Source organism: Canis aureus, chromosome X, assembly GCF_053574225.1.
Source record: "Canis aureus isolate CA01 chromosome X, VMU_Caureus_v.1.0, whole genome shotgun sequence".
Classification (NCBI taxonomy): Eukaryota; Metazoa; Chordata; class Mammalia; order Carnivora; family Canidae; genus Canis; species Canis aureus.
The window spans coordinates 20,391,625-20,399,541 of record NC_135649.1 but is presented as its reverse complement, the minus strand read 5'-3'; the positions used below and the strand labels follow the sequence as shown (position 1 = coordinate 20,399,541).

Sequence of the window (7,917 nt, the reverse complement as noted above, 5' to 3'; positions counted from 1 at the left end):
TCAATCAGTTGAGCATCTGACTCCTGGTTTCAGCTCAGGTCATGATCTCAGGGTCGTGAGATTGAGCCCCATGTTCGGCTCTGTGCTGGATGTGGAGTCTGTTTAAGATTCTCTGACCCTCCGGACCTGCTCGTATTCTTCTCTCTCAAATGAATAAAGTAAATCTTTAAATTTTTTGTTTTACAAACAATCCAATCATGAAATGGGCAAAAGACATGAACAGAAATCTCACAGAGGAAGACATAGACATGGCCAACATGCATATGAGAAAATGCTCTGCATCGCTTGCCATCAGGGAAATACAAATCAAAACTACAATGAGATACCACCTCACACCAGTGAGAATGGGGAAAATTAACAAGGCAGGAAACAACAAATGTTGGAGAGGATGCGGAGAAAAGGGAACCCTCTTACACTGTTGGTGGGAATGTGAACTGGTGCAGCCACTCTGGAAAACTGTGTGGAGGTTCCTCAAAGAGTTAAAAATATACCTGCCCTACGACCCAGCAATTGCACTGTTGGGGATTTACCCCAAAGATACAAATGCAATGAAACGCCGGGACACCTGCACCCCGATGTTTATAGCAGCAATGGCCACGATAGCCAAACTGTGGAAGGAGCCTCGGTGTCCAACGAAAGATGAATGGATAAAGAAGATGTGGTTTATGTATACAATGGAATATTACTCAGCTATTAGAAATGACAAATACCCACCATTTGCTTCAACGTGGATGGAACTGGAGGGTATTATGCTGAGTGAAGTAAGTCAGTCGGAGAAGGACAAACATTATATGTTCTCATTCATTTGGGGAATATAAATAATAGTGAAAGGGAAAATAAGGGAAGGGAGAAGAAATGTGTGGGAAATATCAGAAAGGGAGACAGAACGTAAAGACTGCTAACTCTGGGAAACGAACTAGGGGTGGTAGAAGGGGAGGAGGGCGGGGGGTGGGAGTGAATGGGTGACGGGCACTGGGTGTTATTCTGTATGTTAGTAAATTGAACACCAATAAAAAAAAAACAGAGAAAAAAATTTTTTTGTTTTAAAAATAAATAAATAAATAAATAAATAAATAAATAAATAAATAAATACTGGAAATTTTTAAAAATCTGAACCACAATCTTGGTGTATAACATCATTTCCTTGGTCCACCTAAAAGCACTAGGGAAACATGGAGAAATGTCTGATTTCAGGGCGGAGAACAGGGAAGGTACAAGATGTGCCTGGGACATCTTGCCATGTCAGAAAGCAATGAATTGCTCAAAATATAAGCTGGTGGGTGGGGTGGGGGAGTTACTGTCATAAAGACACAGGTGCTAGCTTGAAGGAGCTCCCATTGGCCAAATCTGGGACGATTTGAACCTCAAGATAATTAATAATTATAAACTATTGTGGGGAAATTGGAAAATCATGAGGTCATATCAATAATAAAGAACTAGGGAGGAAGCAAAGCTCTTGCCAACAGTTGAATGCTGCATGCTGACTGGTAAATGTGGAGGAGGCGCTGGAGTTCAAAAGTCAGTAATATGTAAGCATCACAATAAAGACTGGATAAAAGGAAAATCAGTGGATATTATATCTAGGTGGAAATTTTGGTGAGGAGCAGGATATTTGCATGGAATTAAATTGTCTTCCTACAGACTGCTTATTAGTTGCAAGGGGAGAATAGTAATTATACAGTAATGAGATTGGACAACCATTTGGCCAGGTGATCAACATTTACATCACTAATCATGGAAAAATCATTGTCTACCTTCCATACGATGCCCCCAAGGAAATCACGATGCTTATGTAGTATTCCAGCCTAGAATTCATAGCCTGAAGATAATCATTAATCAGGCAAACCCCCAGAAAAGGAACATTGAACATGTCAGTGTCAAAAAAAAAAAAAATGAAGAAGCCTTGTGGAACGTTCCAGATAAAGGAGGTTAAAGAAACATGACAACTAAATGCAATACCTGATCTTAGACTAAATTCTATACTAGATGGAGGGAGATGCTATAAAGGATGTTGTTAGATAAACTGGAAAAAGTTCAGTGTGGTTATATGGATGGTAGATTAGATAAAAGTAGTACATCTGATATATCAGTGTAAGTTTATGAAGTTGATAATTCCCTATCGAAGCATGCACTGACATATTTAGGGCTAAAGAAACATGATATATGTAACTGATCTTCAAGTGGCTCAGGAAAAGAGGGGACAAGGTGGCGAGAGAGAGAGAGAGAGAGAGAGAGAGGTAAATGATTAAGCAAATAAGGTAAAATGTCAATAGGAATGAAGCCAAGTAAAGGTTGTTATACACATACACTTTACACTACCTTCTTTTTAAAGATTTTATTTACTTTTTTGACAGAGAGGGAGAGAGCGAGAGAGCACAAGCAAGAGGAGCAGAAGGCAGAGGCAGAGGGAGAAGCAGACTCCCTGCTGACCAGGGAGCCTCATGTGGGACTCGATGCAGGACTCAATCCCAGGACCCTGAGATCAAACCTGAGCTGAAGGCACACTGTAACCAAGTGAGCCACCCAGGTGCCCCACTTTACACTATATTTTTCAACATTTATGTATGCTTAAAATTATTGCCAAATAAGGTTAAAAAAACAACTTTAAATAGTCAAAGATTTCTTGGATACAATCCCCAAAACATACCCCATAAAAATATTGGGAAATTGGACTTCACCAAACATAAAAACTTCTGCTTTGGAAAGACAATGTGAAGAGAATGAAAAGGCAAGCCATAGACTAGGAGAAAATCTTTGCAAACCATATGAAGGACTTGTAGTCAAATGAAAGACTCAAATCCAGAATCCAGAATGATTTGCAAGGTAATGCATATCGAAAAATTTTTAAAAAGCTGAGCCTAGATCTTGTTTTCTAACACTTAAAGGAATGAAGGTAAGGCAGAGAATGGCAGGAAACACAGAATAAGAGGAATATGGAAAAGAAGACTCAGAACAAAATAGTGAAACCAAAGACCCAATAAAAATGGCAAAATCTTTGAACAGTTAGTTCACCAGAGAAAATATACACATAGCAAATAAACACATGAAAATATGACCAATCTCACTGGTTGTGAGGCAAATGCAAATGCAAATCACCCTAAGTGCCATATCAACTGTTGGTGAGGATGTGAGAGAACTGGAACTCTTACATACGCTGGTGGGAATTTTAAATGTGCCACCACTTTGGAAGATGTTTTGACATTAAAAAAAAATATTCATAGAAGACATACAGAGAGAGGCAGAGACATAGGCAGAGGGAGAAAGAGGCTCCCCACGGGGAGCTCAATGCAGAACTTGATCCCAGGACCTTGGCATCACAGCCTAAGCTGAAGCCAGATGCTCAACCACTGAGCCACCGAGATGCCCCTGTTTTGCATTTATTAAAAAGTCAAACTCAAACTTATCATAGAATTCCATCCACTCTACTCTTAGATAGTTCCCTCAAGATAAGTGAAAGCATATTTCCACATAAAGACCTGTATGGGAATTTTCATAGCAGCTCCATTTATACAGCCAAGATGGGGAAACTATTCAAATGGCCACCAGTGGATTAAAGTGTGGTAGCCAAACTCTCAGCAGTGAAAAGGAATAAGGTGGTGATGTAGGCACCAAGTTAGATAATTCCAAAATAATTATGCTGAGTGAAAGAAGCCAGACAAATGCAAGTACTTACTGCATGATTCCATTCCTAGAAAATTCTCAAAAACACAAACTAATTGATGAAGACAGAAAGCAGAGGAGTAATTGCCTAGAACAGGAGGGGAAGGGATGGGCAGGCGGGAGGGATTAGAAAGGCACACGGAGAAACTTGGGGCAGTGACTAATAGGGAATATTATCTCGATTGTGTTGATGGTTTCATGGGCATGTACACATGCTAAAGCTTATCAAAATGCACGCTTTAATTAGGAACGGTTTCTTGTGTGTCAATTGTGTCTCAGTAAAGTTGTCTGGTAAAAAGCGGCTGGTAGAGTGGCTGGTACACAGCCTGCATTCACTACATGCAGGTTCTCATCTCTTTCTTAAAACAAACCTTATTTTATTTTTATAATATTAATGTATTATTTTATCTTCTTTTAAATTTTTATTTAAATTCAATTTGCCAATAGGAACTCCTACCCCCTGCTCTCAACTCTGTAGTTAATAGTGCCAAATAACACCAGTTTTCATTATAGTAGGGTTTTTTCCAGAAATTTAAAGACAAAAATTAAAACAAAACACATACACAAAAGCTGAACATCAGTAAATTCTGTACACAAAAAGAAGTGACCACTAACCATTTTTTTAAGATTTTAAGATAGGTAGATTGAGAAGAGATACAGATTCCTTCTCCTGTTCCACCTTGTCTCTTCTTATCTCTTCCCTCCTAGTCCTTCTACTAGGCTTTGCAAAGATTCAATAGAAACAATGATCACAACCTTGGTATAAGACCTTCCAGGTCGATTAAAGAGCAAACACAAATACAAAACATTCAGATTCCATCTCAAAGACTTGGAACTCAAAAATTCATGGGAATATAGGCAGCAATATGTCTATTAACAACAACAGTGCATTGCAAAGGGGCTGTTCCTTATTGCTTCTTCACAAAGATGGAGATTCAAGGAGGCAGCAAATGATTCTCTCATTGAGGTATGTATTCTTACACACTCATTTGAAGTCCCATTCTCAGTTGAAGAAGGAAATGAGGTTGGGTAGGATGGCTTTGGGTTAGGAGATCAGAGAGGAGTTCCCCTTTGAGTTTTGATTTGAAATGAAAATAATGTCCTTGGTCCCAGACTTGAAAATTTGATTTCAAATACAGACATTTATGATGCTTACGTTAAATTTTAGGCTAAACAAAATATTTTTTCTTTGCAAATATTGACTCTCTTCTTTTTTTTTTTTATTATTGACTCTCTTCTGAGTAGAAATTGACATTAGAACTGAGGAAGAGCTCCTGCTGGCACAGATTCATCAAATATCACTGAGAGAATCCAAAGATGGATTACCGTCAACATTTCTTCTAACCCCTTAGATGGGTCCACAAAGGTGTCATAGTAACGTGTATTGTTAATGAGCAGAAGAATAAAGGTAGAGGACTGAAAGATAAATTAATGAGCAAAAACTGCAAGACAAATATTAAATCCAAGCTTCCGCTTAATTCCACCCAACCAGTGGGTCAAGTTTCTATAGGCAGAATTGTGTGGGTCCATTGTGAAGATATTCACTAGAAACTGTGGTTTGAAATATTTCTGTGTGTTCAAGTAATTCCAAAAGCCTGAAAGACAAAATAGAAAGGATAAGCTCTTCTAACAGAGACAAGTCTTAAAATTTTCATGTAGTCCAGATTAGTAACCAATTTCTCTCAAAATTCCTGTAACTCTTCGGATATTGAGTGGAATTCGCAGGGACTATTATAACAGCATGATATCAGAGGGCCTTAAATGAGTACACAGTAGACTCATGGAAAGACTAGAGTAAGCTGGCAATTTCAGGAATGGCACCCTAAGAAGGACAAAGTAGGCATTTACCAGATTTTCATGTTTTGCAAGCAGGCAAGATTGTTTCTCTGTGTAAATAGGAACACCTCGAGTTTGGATTAATCGTGGTAGGGCTTGGAATCTGTCCTGAGTTTAAGACCAACGTGAGTTTAAGGAGGCTGTTACTTAGCCAAAGTTAGGGAAACCAGGGTAGAATTAATGCAATATTAGGGACTGAAGAAATAGTCTAATATTTACCAATGGATCTTGTATCTTACAATTCACGTTCATATTTTTATATTTATCTTCTAAAGGTAATAGCCATCTTGTTATTTTTTGTTGGTTTTTTGGAAAACAAAGAAAAGAGAAGGAGCAACATTTGATTACATTACATCTTTTTTTTTTTTTTATTTATGATAGTCACAGAGAGAGAGAGAGGCGCAGAGACACAGGCAGAGGGAGAAGCAGGCTCCATGCACCGGGAGCCCGACGTGGGACTCGATCCCGGGTCTCCAGGATCGCGCCCTGGGCCAAAGGCAGGCGCCAAACCGCTGCGCCACCCAGGGATTCCACATTACATCTTTTTAATTTGCTTCTCAATCCTGTAATCCTGGGGAGAGCTGAACATATGCTCTGCTGACAGGTGGCACTAATAGGGCAATGACCTAAATGGCAAATGTGGTACCAAGGAGATGCTTACCTGTCTCTGGACTATTGGGTGTTCCATAAACATCATCCAACCTGGCGAAGTCTTACCAGAATGAAGATTTGCAATTCGTGGAATCCAGGCTTGAAAAATGCCGACTTAATCTTCAATGTAATTACGGGGCCTTTTAGTTCATCACTGTATCACGTTTCTCCATGAGTATCCAACTGGAAAAGAAAACAAAACAAAACAAAAAAAAGCAAATAAAGAAATACAAATAGAAAAAAAAAGGTGAGGGGTGGCTAATAAGTTAACTAGGCAATTTCTTTTCACCCTAACAAGGCTTTGGAGGCCTGGCTAGGAAATTTAAAACACCTCCAAGATTCCAAAAGAAACAGCCAGCACATTCTTTTTCACACATGCAAATCCTTACAGATCCTGTGAGAAAATAAAGCCTTCTTTTTAAACTCAATATTGGAATTTGAAAATAAAGGCAGAAATGTGATCTCATAATGCAGAAAAAGAGAGTTTAGGTTTACTAGATATTTTTAAACTGCCAAAATGCTCATCAACTTTTCAAAGGCCAGTATCCACCACAAGACACTCCAAGAATCCTCCCACCATCATCCCCAGTGGGTGTCCATCCCCATCTTTCTTGCCTCATGCCTTTCTTACCACGCAAATATCCATCTTCTGTCTTTCTCACCCAATCCTTGTTCTAGTACCATCTTCTCTGTTTCCTCCTTCCTCCTTTTCCCACCTTCCATTAAATGGCTATTACCTAGAATGAGGTTTAGAAAAAAGGTCATAGGCAAGCATCATTCAACCTTTTCATTTTAAACACCAGATGAAGAGAAAATGCCACATTTGTTTCCCTTGGGGAAGAAAAAGATTACTTTTTATTTATGGGACTTTGAATTTTTTTTTTCTCCTGTAGGTCAAGGGTCACAAGAACAAGTTCTCCACCCTTGATTTATGAAGCCAATGTTGGGCACTGACGAGGATAGCAGGATGAGGGAACAGCAGGAATCCAGGAAAACTTTTCCATTCCCTGTTGTGAGGGTTGTTTATTGAACCCCTGCCTTCAACACACTTCCTGAGCCATGGAAGGAACATGCTCTTGCAATTGCTCTGCTGCCGTTGCCATGGATCACAGTCACTACTTCTCTTGGTGGGAGGGACTTGGCCCCTCTTGACTGCTTAATGCTTTGGAGATGGAACCTTTATATGTAAAAAAAAAAAAAAAAAAAAAAAAAGATGGAACCTTTATATGTAAAAAAAAAAAAAAAAAAAAAAGCAAGCCAGCCAGCCAGGTGGGACTGGCCGTGACATTTCCTATCCAGCAGCATCTGGGAGAGTTGCTAACGCTCCTGTTGTTTTCTTGGTCTCTCCACCTAATCTTCTGGCTCCCCCACATCCTGTTGCTGTGTTGCCAACAATTCCACAGGCCCCAGGACACTGAAATTTACTGAAACACCATCCTCTGTGTACTTGTTTGGGTTTTGAAGGAAATGTCACAGGGGGCTTTGTAATCAGGAGATGCTTGAGTGATACTGAACATGTTAAAAAAACAAAATTCTGTATTTATGTATTTCTTTCTACAGGTGCCTGTCCTGATGCTCCCCCTGGCACTTGGGCTTCCTTTCTCTATAGGCCTTATCCTAGACGCTGACTCTCTACTTTAATTTAAATGCATATTCTTAGGTTTAGTTTATACTTGCTTAACTTAGAATGATAACCAGCACCCCATATTGCCCTTTTAACACTTTGCCATTATACGCTGTGAACAAAAGAAAGAGCATTATTATCAGTGG

At 39.3% G+C, this 7,917-nt stretch overlaps 1 long non-coding RNA gene across 1 annotated transcript; it reads right to left on the bottom strand.

The window, feature by feature from the left end:
• Window positions 1-4,778: 4,778 nt before the first annotated feature.
• On the bottom strand, window positions 4,779-7,298 carry LOC144308389 (uncharacterized). The gene is made up of 4 exons (XR_013374851.1): window positions 7,000-7,298; window positions 6,779-6,884; window positions 6,158-6,330; window positions 4,779-5,255 (listed from the first exon to the last, which is right to left on the bottom strand). It is a non-coding gene; the product is annotated as an uncharacterized LOC144308389 (long non-coding RNA).
• Between the last annotated feature and the right edge of the window lie 619 nt (window positions 7,299-7,917).